Raw genomic sequence first — 19,324 nt, 5'->3', positions numbered from 1 at the left:
GGGCAAAGCCTATAGATTATCCAACTCCTTTGTCCCCTCCCATATCTTCTTTACTTTGTAACTACCATTACTTCTAAATGGTACAAGAAGATAAACATGAAATTGGTAAATATTATAAATTAGTTATTAGAAATGCAAGGAAAAACTATGGTCAGGAATGTGGTTAAACTGCAGTTTAAATAAAGCTTCTGGATTATCCATGGATTTCTTTTAATCCACATAATCCTCCTCCTGAAGGCATGGATAATCAGGATCGCATTTCCACTGAAGGCAAATGAGCATTTGTCTGGTGGTCTCCCAAGCAGCCAGAGCAGCAGAAGACAAGCTACAGGGTCCAGGATGCGCCAGTCCTCCTGGGTTTGCAGCAGGGCCTTGTGAACTGCTGGCCTGAGCTTTAACAATACCACAACACAGGGGACTGCCAGATTAACATCCTTTGTTTTGGCAATAGATACTCCCAATTAAAGAGGCAACTGCTAATAACCTCAGGTGACCTACTTTAAGTACTTAAGAAAATGAGGAACTATACATTCTTGATGAAGAAGTCCGAGAAAGATCTAGAGGCAGGACTTAGGGGAAGGATTTGTAAATTTTTTTGAGGAAATGAGGGAATTTCTAGATTACTGACTATTTTAGGCTGGAAACAAGAAAGCTACCTTTGCAAAACACTAAAGCTATAAAGATAGCACACTTTTCCCTCCAATCCTAGAAAAGTGGAATACCTAAAATAACTAAATGCAGAATAAAATAGATAAGCTAGCAAAAAGTGACAATGTTAGAGAAAAGGGAGAAAAGCTGAGACTTCATAACATAACCCTTCGCAAAATTAATCTCTAGTTTACCCTAGCCTACCCTGCAATTGCAGTAAGTGGGAATTCTGGATTTATCGAAGGGAGATGAAAAGATATGTGATGTCATCCATTATGATATTATCACAGACTTAGCCGCCAAATTTCTTTGTTAGATGTTCCCTATTGTAACTTGACATTATGGGATTTGCCTCATTTGACAGGTTCCAGAAGTTTTACAATAATTTTTTTAAAATTTAAAGCCTTTTGGGAAAGGAGTACATCAAGGCTGTATGTTGCCACTCTGCTTCTTTAATTTATATGCAGAGTACACCGTGCGAAATGACAGGCTGGGTGAAGCACAAGCTGGAATCAAGATTGCCAGAAGTATAGACAACCTTGGATAGAAGAGAAGACAAACTAAACAGCCTCTTGATGAAGGTGAAAGAGAGTGAAAAAACTGGCTTAAAACATTCAAAAAACTAAGATCATGGTATCCGGTCCCACAGCTTCATGACAAATAGATGTGAAAAAGTGGCAACAGCGACACATTTTATTTTCTTGGGCTCCAAAATCACTGCAGAAATGAAAAGATGCTTGCTCCTTGGAAGAAAAGCTCTGACCAACCTAGACAGCATATTAAAAAGTGGAGACATCACTTTACCAACAAAAGTCCGTATAGTCAAAGCTACAGTTTTTTCAGTAGTCACGTAGGGATGTGAGAGTTGGACCATAAAGAAAGCTGAGAGCCGAAGAATTGATGCTTCCAAACTGTAGTGCTGGAGAAGCCTCTTGAGAGTCCCTTTGGACTACAAGGAGTTCAAACCAGTCAATCCTAAAGGAAATCAGTCCTGAATATTCATTGGAAGGACTGATGTTAGAACTGAAGCTCCAATACTTTGGCCATCTGATGCAAAGAGCCACCTAATTGGAGAAGACCCTGATGCTAAGAAAGATTGAGGGCAAGAAGAGAAGGGGATGACAGAGGATGAGATGGTTGGCTGGCATCACAGACTTAATAGACATGAGTTTGAGCAAACTTAGCGACACAGTGAAGGTCAAGGAAGCCTGGCGTGCTACAGTTCATGAAGTCGCAAAGAGTCACACATGACTTACAGACTGAACAACAATAGAACATTCCTCCATCTACAAAGTTTAGTACTTTTTTCTAAAAGAATACCAACAATTACATTGATCAATTATCCACTTATTCCAAGTTTTTTTTTTTTTGCTTGAGAAATATTTCTTGCTATGAGGAATATTCTGTTTAGAAAAAAAGAACAGTAAGTCCAAGTGTTAAAAAGGAAAACAGTGGGCTTCCCTGGTGGTTCAAAGGTAAAGAATCTACCTGCTGATGCAGGAGAGACTGATTCGATCCCTAATTGAAGGAGATCTCATATGCCATGGTGCAGCTGAGCCCATGTGCCACAACTGTTAAGCCTGTGCTCTAGAGCCCAGGAGCCGAGACCACTGAGCCCACATGCTGCAACTACATGCCCTCAAGCCTGTGCTCCACAACAAGACAATCACAGCAATGAGAAGCTCACAACTAGAAAGCAGCCCTCCCTTGCAACTACAGAAAAGCCTGTGCAGCAATGAAGACCCAGCACAGCCAAAAAATAAATTAATTTTTTTTTAATGAAGGGGAGTTGACTGCACAGGGGTAACATGAGAGAATTCTTTGGGGTGTTGAAATTATTCTGTACACTGTTACAGAAATCTAGGCAGAAAAAGATTTAAAAAAAAGATTGAAAAAAAGTAAAGAAAGTAAAAACAATCTAGGTACGTGTTAAAACTCACAGGACTGTACATGAAAATGTTTTTGCAAAATTTTTAAAGTTCAATGTCACTCTCCTTTTAAAAATGTCCTCTTACTTTAAAAAATCTAGTAACTCAGAAAAAGAAAGGTCTAAATTAGACATATGCAATCTGCAGTATCAGAGCAACTGGTAGGTAACACACTATACACACCCGACCATACATCTAATTCCTTTCATTTTTCCTCTCTCAACTAGAAGCTTGTGACTCAGGATTGTTTAACCTGGGGATGATAACAGAAAGGTTACCATGATACATGAGAGAACAACTTTAAAAGGAAGTACAGGCACTTCCCTGTTGGTCCAGTGGCTAACATTCCGTGCTCCCAACGCAGGGGGCCCGGCTTCAATCCCTGGTCAGGGAATTAGATCCCACATGCCTCAACTAAGTTTGCATGCTTCAGTTAAAGGTCCCACATGTCACAACTAAGAACCAGCACAGCCAAATAAAAATATAATTAATTTTTTTTTAAAAAGGAAAAAAAAAATAAAAAAAGGAAGTACACCAGTTTAGAGTCACTCCAAAAGGTAAAGCTGGACTAAGTGGCTGGAAAATCAAGAGAGTCAGACCTTGATTATGAGAAGTAGAAAGACCTCTTCAAGAAAGAATTAGTATCCTCTCACAAAAAGTGTCCCAGACTACCAAAGATACATAGACATTCCTTAGAAGAATAGCCCATACAAATCAGGGAATGCAGAGAAGGCAGAGGGAAAAATAATCCAAAGTGTCAAAGTTTGGAGATGTAGGTGAGGAGGTAAAAGAAGTAAGAAGAGAATTTGTCCCACCCAAGCCTGAAAATCTATAATGCTCTCCTCTATCTTCCTTTTCTTTTTCTCTTCTACTAAATGTTCAGTATTATTCCTCTTGTCTAGGATTTCCTTATCCAACGTATCTTTTTCCTATTATCTACTCTGACAATGGAATTCTACACTTTGATTTTTCCATACCCTTCTTTCTTCACAAACCTGCTAGACAGTTTTAAGGGCTTCAGTCTCAGGCAGGGGGAAAATCCTGAATTATTAATATTTGCCTCTTTCTACAACATGACAAAGCTTGCAAGTGAGCAGTTAACAGAAGACAAATGATAGAGATTTATCTCCAAGATATGCTAGGATACAACTGAATCAAATGGTTCAGAGGAAACACATAAATGCACATAGGCAGGGTAGGGGGAGTCTCACATTCAAAAAATATATATATATATAATGCAACTGAAACAAAAATGCCTGTTCTCTAAAAATTTCAACTGCTACCCTATACAATTTGGTATGCAATACTGGATTAAAGTACCACATTCTACAGAACCAGTTCCCTCCAGTCAGGACCAAAATTTAATGCTTCTAAAGAACAAAACAAGGCTGAAAAGCTTGCTTGGTTTCTTATTCACAAAAATACTAATGATCCAGTATACAATGGACAAAATCCACATTTGTTCTTGCTGTCAATCGCTTAACGTCTAAATGCTTAGTCTTTTCAGGAGGTGCAGTATCTTAATGAAAACTGAGAGAGGAAGGATACCTAATAGAATAATTCCAGGCCCTGTGATTACTTCCTCATTTGCACAAACCTGGGACCAAAAAAAAAAAAGATCATGTGTTCAATACATGTTATACTTGGAATTAGAAGATTTTATAATGTATTTCATTCATGCATTCATCCATTCAATAATAGTTAAATTTTCCAGATACTGTTCTGCTCACTGAGAAAACCTCAGGGAAGAAAAAGTTCCTTCCATCAGAGAGCGTATAATATGTTGGAGAGAAAAGGCCACAAACAAATGAACAAAGAAATAAACAAGATAATTAGTTGATAACGCAGGAAAAGAGTTTGGGTTTACTTTTTAGTGTAGTAAGTCACTGGAGCAGGAAAGTAAGTAAAGTTCACTCTGACTGCTGTCTGCAAATGGACTGTAGGAGAACAAGGTCAGGGGCAAGGAGACCCGTTAGGAAGCTACTAACCAGGAAGAACTGGAGTGGTGGCAATAAAAACAAACATGGACTTCCCTGGTGGCCCAGTGGATGACAGTCTGCCTGCCAATACAGAGGACATGGGTTCGATTTCTGGTCTGGGAGGATTCCACATGCCATGGAGCAACTGGGTCTGAGCTACAACTACTGAGCCCAAGCTCTGGAGTCTGCGTGCAGCAACTACTTAAGCCCATGTACCTACAGCCCATGCTCCACAATGAGAGAAGCCACCGTAATAAGGCCAAGCACCACAACAAAGACAAGCCCCTGCTCACCACAACTAGAGCAAGCCCAAGCAAAGCAATGAAGATCCAGTGCAGCCAAAAATAAATTAATAAAAATAAATTAAATAGAGTTGGCTTCATTTTTTAAAAATAAATAAAAATAAAATAAATATATCTTGGAGGCAAAATCAACAGGGTCTGCTCTGGGTGGTGGAGGAGCAGTAAGGCAAAGTGATGAATTAAGGATGATCACAATTCAATTAAAAAAAAATTTTTTTTTTTTTTTAAAAACACAAAAAAGGATGATCACCAGGGTGGTCCAGTGGTTAAGAATCCGCTTTCCAATTCAGGGGATGCAGGTTCAATCCCTGGTCAGGGAACAAAGATTCCACATGTTTCAGGGCAACTAAATCAGCATGCGGCAACTAGAGAGCTGCAATTAGAGAAGGCTTTGAGCCACAACAAAGACTCAGGGCAGCCAAAATTTAAGAAAGAAAAGAAAGAATGACCACCAGATTTTTCACTTAAGTAGAAGGAAGAGGGGGCAGATGGGTGCTCTTATGAAATCCAGACTGCTGGAGAAGGAATAGATTGAAGAATGAAAATCAAGAGCTCCACTTTGAACACAAACGGAGTGAAGATATATAGGCAGGTAGAAGAAATCTGAAGGTCAGGGCTGGAGATAAAAATCTGAAGAGTCCACAGCACAGTGGTAGTATTTAAACCACCAGACAGGATGAGATCACGCAGAAAGAATACAGGTGGAAAAAAAGGAGAGAGACGGGCTTGGATGCCCTGAGGCATTAGGATGTTCAGAATTCAGTAAGAGAAGAAAAAGTCAACAGAAGAGATAAAGGGAAAGAAAACCATAAAAATGTAGTGTCCTGGAAGGACACTTTATATAATAATTCTCTAATGAACCACAACCTCCCAACTCCTGGCCACAGAGACTCTCAAATTCTGTAAACAAAAACTGAGGCCCAAGAAGACAGGTGGCATCCCAAAGTCCCAGCTATGTGGAACCCAAAACCAGTCTTCCCTGGTGGCTCAGTGGTAAAGAATTCTCCTGTCAACCTCTGCCAATGCAGGAGACGCTGGTTCAATCCCTGGGTTGGGAAGATACCCCGGAGAAAGAAATGGCAACCTACTCTAGTATTTTTACCCGGAAAATCCCAGGGATAGAGGAGTCTGGCGGGCTACAGTCCAAGGGGTCACAAAAAGTCAACTTAGCGACTAAACAATAATCAGCTCTAAGAACCAAGATGTGACTTTCGACCTTTTCGCAGTGACTAGTAGCGCTTTTACTGTTCGTTTCACCAGTGAAATAGGGAAGGTCTTAATTTAGGAAGAACAACAATTAGATTACAAGGAAGTACATAATTTAGATTACAAGGTTAATTTTAGTTTTTTCTATATATTTTGTTTACAGTCACAAAGCAAGTTGGATCAAAAACCTTTCCGGACAGTCTCTAAGAAAAGTAGGAAATACAGACAAGAGGGGCAAAATGGAAATAAATCAAAACCCAACTCAATTTTCCCCACCTCTAAAAAACTCTCTGAAGGCAGAAGAACCTCAGGATGGGAATCAGAGATTGTACAACAAAGTTTTCGGTTTCAACCGTTTTTGCTTTGGTGAATACAATTTCAGTTCTAAAGTTTAAGATTTTAACTTTGCTCCACACTTGCCTTCTGAAACTAAGTTAAGATCTTTATCCTGACCACCCTCTCCGATTCTACATTATCATGACTTAAGCAGTTCTGCTTTTACCATAAAAATCTTAACAGTGTAACCTAAAAATCCCCAAATGATTAATGAACTGCTGAGAATTCTGACTCGTTGGCGATGATTTTATTAGGACTCATATTTTCAAACATGCATTCAGGGCTTCAAAATAAGTACTCATCTAATTTAATTATGATGACTTCACCAGACAGTAACACTGCCCACAATGATGTTTACAAAACCACTTGTCACTCCCTTCGTGCATGTAGCAATGCAGAAAAAGGAGTCTGTTTCCATATTCTTCTGTTTATACTCTGTAACAAGTGACAGAGTTTAAGTGGCACTTAAGATTTTAAACAGCAAAGCACTTCAAGTTTAATGCGTCCCACCGTCTTGCATCCGAAGAGAATGGTAAATTCGCTCAGTTTTATTTCAGCAGCAATTCCCATTCAGTACCCGAGACAGGTATTCCAAGAAAGCCTTCGCAAAAAAATAAAAGAGAGCGACTCCACGATCTTGGATACTGTTAAGATAACAGGCTCTAATATTAAGCAACTTCAGTAGAGGTTACTGCAACATCAAAGCACTTCGGAAATAAGCGTGCCCCCCAAAAGTACACCAGCAACCAGGTATCAGGGACAGTTAACAAGGTAAGATGCTTCAGCAGAGTTACTCCTGATAGCCACCTGATCCAGCACTCGCTGTTCGGTCACGCACATCACCCTGTGCTAGCTTCACAACAACCCGGGTGAAGTACGTGTAATTGTTCCCACTAACAAATCCGGATACTCAGATTCAAGGCCCCAGGACTGGTCACCAGAGGCTCTGGGATCTGAAAACAAGACCCTATCCCAACAGTCCAGGATCCCCGGCCCTAAAATACACTGCGCAAAAAGGTATCTGAGAGTCGGCAGCTCGCTGGTGTCCGCTGAGACGCAGGAAAAGAGGACGCCGCCTCTCCGCAGACGCCCCTCATCAAAGCGACTCAAACCGCCGGCAGACCGGGGCGCCCGGCCCCATCCCTGCCGCCCGGAGGCCGGGGAACGCCGCTCACCTTGGAGAGCCCGGGAGGCCGCAGGCGAGCCAGGCGCCCCCACGGGCCGGCGGGCGGGTGTCCTCGGCGCCAGCAGGAAGCGTGGCGCGGGCACCCCAGTCGCCGGCGCTGCAGGCTGTGGCGGGTAAGAGCGCGCCCGCGGCCCGCGCCGGGGCACCTCAGAGGCCCGCCGCGACCGCGCCGCGCCTCAGCCGTGCCGCATCCGGGTCCCGCGCCGCTGCACTCACCTGCTCAGCGCTCCGCCGCCGCCGCCGCCGCCGCCGCCGCGGCCGCCCGCTCTCAGCTCCTGGTGCGCGTTCAGCAGACCAGGCCGCCGCAACCTTCCAGCTACGGCGCCCCCATTCCCGTCTCTCTCAATCGCCGACCGCCTGCCCCGCGCGGCGCTACACCAGCCCACCGCCCACTGCCATGGCAAGCTCCGCCGCCGCCGTACCGACCGACGGAGCACGCGCGCGCCGCCGCCGTGCCCGCGCGCGCGCGCGCTCGCCTTCCCGCCCCACCTCCCAGCAGCCCACGCCCCGCCCCGTGCGCCGCTCCGGCCAATCCCCGATCTGCGGGCCGGGCCGGGCCGCGCCGGTCCCAGCTGGGAGGAGAGTTAGGCGGAACCCTCGCCTCTTTCTCCACGGTTGCCTGCCCTGTGGCGGTGGTGCTCTGAGGCAGTTCTCTTTGCGGCTCTGGGAGGACTTGGGATCGGGAATTCCCAGCAAGCTACTTTCAGGAGAGACCCAGCACCTGCCTCAACCTTCGAAGCCACCTCCGAGAGATTCCTCTGTTCCTACGTTTACTTGCCGGCTTTCTCTTGTCAATCGCTGGCCTCAGTTCTGCGACTTTGAACCGATTGCTAGGTTCCTGGGTACGCACTTTGCTTTTCCCTCTCCGGCTCTGTCACTCCTGTTCTATGGGTGGGGATGTTAGTTAGGTCGGCCTCCCAGCCGCTGACCCTTCAATCCCTGCATTGGCCATCAAAGCAAAAGTTCAGCCTTTCAAGCCCAAGATTCTTTTTCTGTGTGCTCATTTTTTGCGATAACAACCAGCATTTATCTGCAAAGCCTTACAGTTTACCCAGCTCTGTTCGCATACCTTATCTCCTGTTATCTTTTGACCTCAACTGGGAAATTTCATGGTTCTCTTTCTTAGTGGTTCACTTGAATTTCTCTTACTGAAAACCAAAATTTTAACTTACTGTAAAGGTACTCTGTTGTAAAGTTGTGTAATAGCTCAGGTAAACAGTCCAGTAGTCTGGGATGAAATCTCTAGTAAATCTAGTAATTAAAGCAAAGGTGACATACAAGCCAGTGATAAAAGAATAGTTTATTTGATCAGTGATCCTGATTTAATTCCTTCATAAGTAGTCAAATCTAGAGCCATGCCATATTCAAAAATTAGGTTCCAGAAGAGACAGACATAAAAATATACAAAACAGACAAGAAATTTTTTTAAAGAATACTAATATAACTTTAGTGAGGTGAAACATTAAGACAGGAAGCCCAGACTCATCCCCCCCCAAAAAAAATACCTAAATACTTTGCAAGTTTTGCATGACATCACACTAAGACAAGTTCTTTATAAAAGAAATAAACAGATGGAGTAGAACTGCACCAAACATGGCAAACACACTTCATCTCTAACACAGGTGAGTCACTCTAAGTGGATAGGCTACCCATTCCAGTGTTCTTGGACTTCTTTTGTGGCTCTGCTGGTCAAGAATCTGCCTGCAATGCTGGAGACCTGGGTTCGATCCCTTGATTGGGAAGATCCCCTGGAGGAGGGAAAAGCTACCCACTCCAGTATTCTGGCCTAGAGAATTCCATGGGCTGTATAGTCCATGGAGTCACAAAGAGTTGGACACGACTGAGTGACTTTAATAAAAGAAAATTTGGCTTTTTAAAAGTCCACTTGAAGTGAAGTGAAAGTTGCTCAGTCCTGTCTTTGGGACTCTTTGCGACCCCATGTACTATACAGCCCATGGAATTCTCTAGGCCAGAATACTGGAGTGGGTAGCCTTTCGCTTCTCCAGGGGATCTTCCCAACCAAGGTCTCCTGTATCTTAGGCAGATTCTTTACCAACTGAGCTATCAGGGAAATGTTTTTATAATACAGGCAACAGGTATAAGCAGGCAATTAATGAATGAGAAGATCCAAATGATTCATTAAAAAGATGCTGGTTTCACTAATTTTCATGGTAAAACAAAACAGTAATCCATTTTTCACTCATTAGATTGGCCAACATTAACAAGACCAATCAATACTACTTGGGGAAACAAGCTCTGATGGGAGTGTAAATTGCCACAAACTTTCTAGGAGTAATCTATTGAAATTTAAATACATATACTTATTCAAGAACCAAGAAATACATTAACTCCACCCTATTGGTTGGGACGATCCCCTGGAGAAGGAAATGGCAATCCACTCCAGTACTATGGCCTGGAAAATCCCGTGGACCGAGGAGCCTGGTAGGCTACAGTCCGTGGGGTCGCAAAGAGTCGGACACAACTGAGCAACTTCACTATTGAAAAATTAAAGAAAATACTAGTTGCAAGGATGGATCCAAGGATGCTGTGGCAGGTTAAATGTTGGCCCTCTAAAAGATTTGTCTGCAGGAACCTGGGAACATAGGCTTTCTGGAGAAAGGGTCTTTACAGATGTAATTAAGGAGTTGCTGCTGCTGCTGCTGCTAAGTCACTTCAGTCGTGTCTGACTCTGTGCGACCCCATAGACGGCAGCCCACCAGGCTCCCCCGTCCCTGGGATTCTCCAGGCAAGAACACTGGAGTGGGTTGCCATTTCCTTCTCCAATGCATGAAAGTGAAAAGTGAAAGTGAAGTCGCTCAGTCATGTCTGACCCTCAGCGACCCCATAGACTGCAGCCTTCCAGGCTCCTCCATCCATGGGATTTTCCAGGCAAGAGTACTGGAGTGGGGTGCCACTGTCTTCTCCAATTAAGGAGTTAAGGATCTCGAAATGAGATCATCCACATTTGGGGGTGGGTCCTAAATTCAATGACAGTCATCCTTTCAGGAGAAAGAGAAAGATTTGAGATAGAGACAGGGAGATAAAGGGGATGTAAAGAATGAGGCAGAATTGGAGTAATGCACATAGAAGCTAAAGAATGCCAAGGATTGCTGGCAGTTTCCATAAGCTAGGCGAAGACCACAGAACAGATCCTCAGAGCTAACACCTTGACTTCAGACTTTGGAACTCCAGAAACTGGAGAGAATAAATTTCTGTTGTTTTAAGCCACCCAGTTTGTGGTAATTGTTAAAGTTGCCAAAGGAAATTAATACAGATGCTTATTGTGTTACTTGAAGTGCAAAAGAAACACAAACTAGGAACAATGTGATTGTCCATAGGTAGTGGAATACACAGTACCAATTGTACTGTCTCCCTTCTATGCAATATTTTACAGCATTGAAAATGGGTTACACCTATCTGTATTGACCCAGAGGGATGCCCATGATACATTGCTAAAGTGGAAAATGCAAACTGAAGAGTGATAAAGAATGCTATGATCCTATTAGTATATTGCTGACCATTTATAGATATATTCCTGTGGCCATAGAGAAAGGGGTGGAAAACTTTAGACTAAGCTGATCACTGGATAGTTCAGAGGACTGAAGAAGAGGGGTTAGGTGGGAGGGAGTTATCTTTTCCTTTAAAGATATTTGATATCTTACTGTTAAAACCATTGTATGTTTTATCTTATTCCTTTAATAAGTAGAGCTTTAAAGGAAAAAAGCAACTTGTGACTAGTTTTTAAATCATGATTAAAGTTGTGAATCTAAAGAAAAGGTTCTCTCCAGATTTTGGAAGATTCAAATGTTCTACATGACCCCCCACTCCCCCACTCCTGAGTATTGAGTTATATGTTCAGTATATGATCTTCTGGTGTTTTGGGACGTATTTCACCCGTATTTTCCTTCTTCTTGCTTATGAGTACTGCCTGCCTTCTGAGTATTTCTTAGGCTCACAAAAATTTATTTTTCTTTTTAGAATTTGAGTGCTTTTCATTTTATAATACAACGGAACTTTATACATTTTATAATGTACAACAGAACACACAGAAGTCTCTTTCGGCTATGAATCTCTCTTCACACACAACCAAAGTTGTCGGTTTCTTGAGCATCTTTCTGAAAATATTGTATGAATATATAACCAAGTACAGGTATAATTCCCCATTTTTTCACACCTATGGAAGTGTTTGATTCATGCTTTTTTTTTTTTTCATGTAATATCTAGCAGGTTGTTTCATATCAGTGCTTATAGAGTTTATGTATTCTTTTACAATTTTACTGCTACATAAAATACAAAACAAACTGCCCACATCATAAAATTTTCACAAAGAGAACACACCTGAAAAAAAAAAAAGAACAGACCTGTGTAACAATTTCTCAAATCAATAGAGAACATGACAAAATATCTCAGAACACACTTGTGATCCTTTTCAGTCACTGCGCTTCTCTCGGGCTAACTACAGTCCCAGCTTCTATCACGAGAGATTCCTATTTCCTGTTTTTGAACTTTAATTAAATAGACTCACACAGTGTGTGCTTCTTTTAAATTTGGCTTCTTCTGCTCTACATTTCCTCTACATTGTTTTGATATTCATACACTACTGCATGTAACTGTATTTCGCTCATTCTCGTTGTGATACAATATTTCATTGTATCTGCATTCTATTTTCTTGTTATATAATGTTCCATTGTAAGGATATACTCTATATTTATCTGGCCCCTTATTGATAGATATTTTTAGACTACTTCCAGTCTTTTGATGTACAAATAATGCTGTAATGAACAACCTTGAATCTATATTATTTTGAGCATATGCAAGTGTAACTACAGAATAAATCCCTAGAAATAGAAATATTGGGTCCATAGGTATCGGTATTTGTAATTTTGAAGGATATTGCTAAATTACCCTCTCTGTGAAATGTACCCTTTACACTCCCACCAGCAGAATATTTGAGAGTTAATTTTCTTAGAATTTTAGAGTTTGGAGCTTGGGAGACTCAGAAATTACATTGTATACCATACTCATCTTACACAGAGAGAAATCTAAGCCCTTAGAGGTGAAAAGACTTACACAAAGCCCTATAATAAGTTACTTATCATCCCCAAATTCTGAAGGAGGAGGCATGGATGCTGGTCTCGCATATCAGAGAGAGCCGGCAAAGCCGCAAGCATCCTGTCCTGCCCACAGCGCCTGGCATGCTGCCTCTCTCTCCCCTCCTCTTCCCCAACTGCCTTCAAAGACCACTTCAAAAAGACCTAATCTCCCCCCACAAATACACACACACTCACCAGGGCCACCAGCCATGGGAGGAAGGGGACAGAAAGTGACAGTGGAAGACAGAGAGGACTCAGGGGGAACCAGACCCCACATGCTTCCAGAAAGCAAAGTAAGAGCTAAATAAGCCTTTGAACAGAAATTCAATAAAACAGTTACACCTGTGAGCACATTCATACACATACACAGGTCATAACTGAATTATGTGATAGTATACAACTGCAAAAATAATGAAGCATTTCTATATGAACTGATCAAGAACAATCTCTAAAATACTATTTTATGAAGTAGGCAAGATGCAGAACAGTAAAGTCTGCAACTATTTGTATATGCATAGATTATTATCAGAAAGACACAAGAGACTAACAGTGGTTGCCTTGGAAAAGGAGAACTAGAGATTGGGAAACCAGAGTGGAAGGGAGAATTAGTTTTTATGGTTATTGTCTTTTATGCTCTTGAAATTTTTATCATGCTCATATATAACCTATTATATAGTTAGAAATAGACATATAAATATATAGATAAAGAAATCATGTAAAAGGGATATAATTTAGCCAGGGATATGATTATCACTGAGGAAGAACAGACAAAAAAACAAGAAAGGAAGGGGTGGACCCTAGCAAGGGAGCCTGTGAGGCAATGAGGGCACTAGAAGGACAGGAAGTAGACTCAGGGACCAGCCTCACAAATCGAGAAGTCTGATCACAGTGTATTTTAAGTGCAATTTGTCTTCAACTCTATTAACTTGCTTCCCTTGTGCTCAGCTGGTAAAGAATCTGCCTGCAATGCAGGAGACCTGGGTTCAATCCCTGGGTTGGAAAGATCCCCTGGAGGAGGAAAAGGCTACCCACTCCAATATTGTGGCCTGGAGAATTCCATGGACTGTAAAACCCAGGGTGTCGCAAAGAGTCGGACAGAGCGACTTTCATCATCTATTAACTTGCAAGTCTAGAATGGTGCCATTCACTAAAGAAGCATAAGTTGAATGTTGAAAAAAAATAAATCAGGTACTTCTAAAACCAATTAGCTCTGGTATGCAGAGTTAACTAGATCAAAGATTGTAGCCCTGATTCCCAAGAGGTTTGGGTGTGACTCTGCCTTGTGGAATGTGAGTTATTTATCAACAAAGGCTCTACCCTGTTTTTTGTTGTGGACAAGCCACTTGAAACTGCAGTTTAACCTGTTTTTATAAATAAGGATGTAATGTAATTAATGTTTTAAATAATCTGCTAACTTAAACAACTGGAATCCAGAATTTTCTGGCCCATTAAAGAGGAGTCAGAAGCAGAAATGCCCCAAACAGGCTAGGGGCCTGCTTACATTTTCACCCTGATAAATCCATTACTGAAATTTTATTGAAGAACCTATATTAAGGTCCATTAACAGCACTCAGGGCCTAGTATCTGCACAACAAAGCCCAAATTTCAAAGGGAATTACTTTAGCTAAAAAATGAGCTTCATCAGAGACTTTTTTTCAAGTAAACTCCAAACCAAAGAGTTGACTTTACTTTCTGCTTCTTAATCAAGTCTTTATTTCAAAATGTAGGTAGAGGAGATGGTTTGACTTTTTGCAGCAACTTTCGATACTTCAGTCAAGCCCAGCTCACAGGTCTAGAGTAGTCTGGAAATACTTATGCAAATGAATGGGGAAGCTAGCAGGTACAGGATGGGTCTGGAAAACAGAAACCTGGATTGCTCAATCTGAAAGGGTGGGGACCAAAGCAGAATGTGAAATGGCTCCTCGAGTCCTCAATCCCCCAGATTGGTCAAGAGGTGGGTAAATGTACAAGAATCAAGACTTACACATTCAGAGGGTTCAGGGATGTTCCATCTGGATAGAACTTCCAGAATGAGATCGGCAAGTATTTGTCATGTCAAATTCCAATAATACACAACTCTTTGGAGGGGAAAATAGTAAATAAAATCTCTGATTCTTGAGAATATTCTTCATTCACCAGCAATAGCCCCAGGCACTGGATAAATGATGGAGATATGGGGGTGGACAAAACAACATGATTCCTATAGCATCTGCAGCAGAGAAAGAAACAGTCTTTAATGAAATCATCACATGATTAACTGCACATTACAGCAAAATGCCGTAAGGTAGGGGCACCTGACGCTTTGAAAGCAATACCAGAGGAATTGACTGAGAAGAGAAAGCAAAACTTTCCCTAAGGAAAGGCAAACTTGCTTCAGTCTGAAGGAAAATTAGACTAAGCAAAGAGTGGGAGTAAAAATTGTCATAATCAGGGACTTCCCTGGTGGTCCAGTGGCTAAAACTTCATGTTCCCGATGTCAGGGGCTGGGTTCAATCCCTGGTCAGGGAACTATATGCCCAGATGCCGCAGCTGAAGATCCTGAGTGCCACAACTAAGACCTGGCAAAGTCAAAGGGTCACAATTAGGGAAAGGAAAAAAACAGCCAAGGCAAGGGTCCTGTGGCAGGAGGGAGCATGGCTATTTAAAAAACCAAAAAGATGGGCTGGAGTGCTGGAAGCCTGATATTGTTATTGAATTGGTTGACTAGGCGAGCTCCAGGGTTCTAGCCCCAGCCAAGACCCCATGTCTTAGGGCAGTTCTTTTTCCAATCAGATTCATTTATCCAATGAGGAAACCTATGGTGAGACTAGAACAGCAGGATCTTTACTCTCAATGGAGAGTGGAGAAGCAGGATTCTAGTTGGCAAATCAACTTCTCAACCCAATTCTGATAGAGACACCATGCATACTGAACAGTCAAAGTAAAAGGGAGGGATTTGGGAAGAGTGGGAGGAATATTCATGAGTTATTGGAGAACAGGGGTGTGGTTGGGACCTAGCATTGATGCAACCCTCATTTTCAGTCCTGCCTTTTCTGGTGGTTGTCATGGTGATTGTCAACTGTCAAGGCATGATGGCTATTTCACTGAGCATGCTAATGCATTCTAGTGAGCATATAATGAGCCTCAAGATATATTGCAAGTCAATTCTTCCGCCATATTAGGCTTAAACAGTTATTTTTTTCTCTCTGCGGCTCTTAGAATTTTATTAGAGCTTGGAGCCTGGAGACTTACATTATGTACCCCACTCATCTTACACAGGAAGAAATCTGAGCCCTTAAAGGTGAAAAGCCTTACACAAAGCCCTAAAACAAGTTACTTATCATCCCCAGACTCTGAAGGAGGAGGCCTGGATGCTGGTCTCCAAGATCCACAGCACCTATCCTTTCTCAACATAGGTTTCCTTGTTGGATGTGTGAATCTGATCAGAAAAAGAACTTCCCTATCTGAGACAAGGGGTCTCAGCAGGGGCTAGGAACTTGGCACTGGTCTAGTCCACCAATTTGGTAACAATATCATGCTTCCTGCACTCCTGCCAATCCTTTTGATTTTTCAAATAGCCATGCTCCCTCCTCCCACAAGACCCTTGCCTTGGCTGTTTTGTTTTTTTCTTTCCCTGAAGCTTAATAAGAACAATTGGTTTCCGTTTGAGAGAGGGGCAAGTGTATGATTCTGGGGCAACAGCCTTGGTAACAATATGAGACCCTTGGTAGAGATTACCACCACTTGCTAATATTTCCAATTCTTTTCTCCTGCAGAGCCCTTGAGAGGACTATACTTCCTCTCTCCCTTGAAGTTAGATGGAATCCTTACAGCTGAATGGAGACATGAGGCTTGCTTTGGCCAATGAAATATGAGAAGTGGCATCTGCTGCCTCTCAGTAGAAGCATTTAAGACACAGAGTGTGTTTTTCTCCAGATCCTCTCCTTTCCACATGCAGATGTAAAGGTACCACAAGAAAGGATCAGTGCTGTGGATCTTGGAGCTAACACTTGAAGGATGGCTACCCTGCAAAGCTGACAGGAGCAGACTGGGTGTGAACCTTCGCCATGTTCGACACTGTGATTTAGAAGTTGTTTGTAATTGCAGAAAACCTAGCAAACCTATACCTTACTGATACAATCCCAGATTTGAAAAACTCCTCAGAAGAAACATATAACCCAAAGGAAAAACACTAAAATAATTCAGAATTTACACAGACTTTCTTTCATCTACAACTATATCTATATCTCATCCACATTCACAGACCTTTATTCAGTTATAAATTTCCATATCTAGCTTTTCAGAACTGCATCTGACTTGCAGCTTCTGATTTTCAGTCTTAAACACTGAAGAAGAGTGTCTTTTTTTTCATTTTATAAATTGAATAGAAAACATTTATCAAGTGCCACTCTATTAGCACCAAACTAAGTATCTGAATTCACTCATTTAATGTTCCTAACAGAGGAAATGAAGGCCTATTATTGTATACATTTTCCAGATGAGGAAACTGAGGCTCTACTTGTATCTCCTACCAGATTGTAAATTCCTTGGAGACAGGATATGGTATTATTGTTCAGTCGCTAAGTCATGTCTGACTCTTTGTGATCCCGTGGACTGCAGCACACCAAGCTTCCCTGTCTTTCACTATCTCCTGGACTTTGCTCAAACTCACATCCACTGAGTCAGTGATGCCATCCAACCATCTCATCTTCTGTTGCCCCCTTCTTCTCCTACCCTCAATCTTTCCCAGCATCAGAGTCTTCCAGTGAGTCAGCTCTTCATATCAGGTGGCCAAAGTATTGGAACTTCAGCTTCAGCATAAGTGTTTTGTTTTATTTGTTTAAGAGTTATTTATTTTTGGTTGCACTGGATCTTTGTTGATGCATGCAGGCTTTCTCTAGTTGCGGTGAATGGGAGCTACCCTTTGTTGCCATGTGCAGGCTTCTTCTTACAGTGGCTTCTCTTATTGCGGAGCACTGGCTCTAGGTCACACGTGTTTCAGTAATTGCAGTACATGGGCTCAGTAGCTGTGGCTCCCGGGCTATAGAGCACAGGTTCAATAATTGTGGCCCACAGGCTTAGTTGCCCTGTGGTACGTGGGATCTTCCCAGATCAGGGATCAAACCTGTGTCTCCTGCATTGGCAGGTGGATTCTTTACCACTGAGCCACCTAGAAAGCCTGTGGTGTTTATTTCTATACTCCCCACAGTTGACACAGAGCCTCCCTCTCAGTGAGTCTTCAGCAAATATGTATTAGATCCCTTCACCTGAATCCACGTAGCAAGTCATGAAACAGGGATTCAAACCCCATCTGTTCAGGACAATAGCCCCAGTTCCTTCCACACCATACTCACACCACTCTAGCCTCCCTGAGTTCTATTCCTCCAGGTTCTTAATTAATTTGGTGAATTCTAGGAATATGCAATTTATGACTCAACCATACATGGCAATGGGAAAAAGTTTTTTTTTTTAATTTTGTATTCAGCTTTGAAAAACATTAAGTCATCTGTTATTTGAAAAAGAAAGAATAGAGAAAACACTTAATTGTACATATGATTAAATGGCTTGAGGATGTAACACAAGCCAATCAAAGCACAGAAACCCAGAGTTCACCCTGCAAGAGCATCCTGAAATTGTGTCTCTACTTCCACTCTGGATTTTTGAATGAGAATGAGCTTCGCAGGTGTTATTTTCCAAAGATGACATAACTTAATATCTGGAGGTCTGGATTGCTCTGAACTGGAAAGATAGTATCTTATCATACTTTAGTCCAAGCAGCTTCATTCAGAACTTCCAAAACTTTTTGACCCAACCTACAGTAAAAGATGCATTTTACTCCAACCCAGTCAGTACATTAAGAGGGATGTGTGTATATGTGTATTTGTAATATTATATAATGAACTAAGAACATGATGGAATAACACACATCATGTGAGAGGCAACATCATGTCTGGTGTTTTCTAGGCTGTTTCTATTTTCTATGTTATACTAGTTCATGTTTTAAGAATTGTAGTTGCAATCCACCGAGTTAATTTTACTATCCATTGAGTCTTGCAGTTTGAAAATTACTGGTCTAATGCAAATATAGAAGTGATGATGAGGAACAGGGAGGCCTGGTGTGCTGCAGTCCATGGCGTTGCAAAGAGTCAAACACGACTGGGTGACTAAACAACAAGCAACACTCCTTGAATGCAGGAATATGTGTGTGTTCAGTCGCTAAGTTGTATCTCACTGTTTGTGACCCCGTGGACTGCCAGACAGGCTCCTCTGTGCACAGGATTTCCCAGGCAAGAGTACTGGAGTAGGTTGCCATTTCCTCCTCCAGGGAATCTTCCCAAACCATGGATCGAATCCAAGTCTCCTGTGCCTCCTGCATTGTCAGGCAGATTCTTTACCACTGAGCCATCTGGGAAGCCCTGAATCCAGGGATACATATCATATTTACCTGAATCTTTAGCACCTATCACCTCCTTTTATTTATTTATTTTTCTGGATAAATAAGGGAGTGAATACCTACCACAGGCAACCAAACTAGGAGCTAAGTATGCAACCAAGAGCAAAACTAAGAGCTAAAGCTGAGGGAATCCTTGCCCTGGTGGAGTTTACAGCCTACTGAGGGAGACAGACTTTCAACCAGTACGAAATTAAATAGAAAACTATTTTTTTT

At 42.0% G+C, this 19,324-nt stretch overlaps 1 protein-coding gene across 1 annotated transcript in view; it reads right to left on the bottom strand.

Annotated features, from left to right (window-relative positions):
• The window catches only part of PIK3CB (phosphatidylinositol-4,5-bisphosphate 3-kinase catalytic subunit beta), a 178,881-nt gene extending 170,852 nt beyond the window's left edge, over positions 1–8,029 (bottom strand). The window contains exon 1 of the mRNA XM_070375585.1: positions 7,802–8,029. The gene's annotated coding sequence lies outside the window, so the exon portion shown is untranslated. The remainder of the gene's footprint in view (positions 1–7,801) is intronic.
• Between the last annotated feature and the right edge of the window lie 11,295 nt (positions 8,030–19,324).

Source organism: Bos mutus, chromosome 1 (genome assembly GCF_027580195.1).
Source record: "Bos mutus isolate GX-2022 chromosome 1, NWIPB_WYAK_1.1, whole genome shotgun sequence".
Lineage (NCBI taxonomy): Eukaryota > Metazoa > Chordata > Mammalia > Artiodactyla > Bovidae > Bos > Bos mutus.
This window is presented reverse-complemented; position numbering and strand designations above follow the sequence as displayed.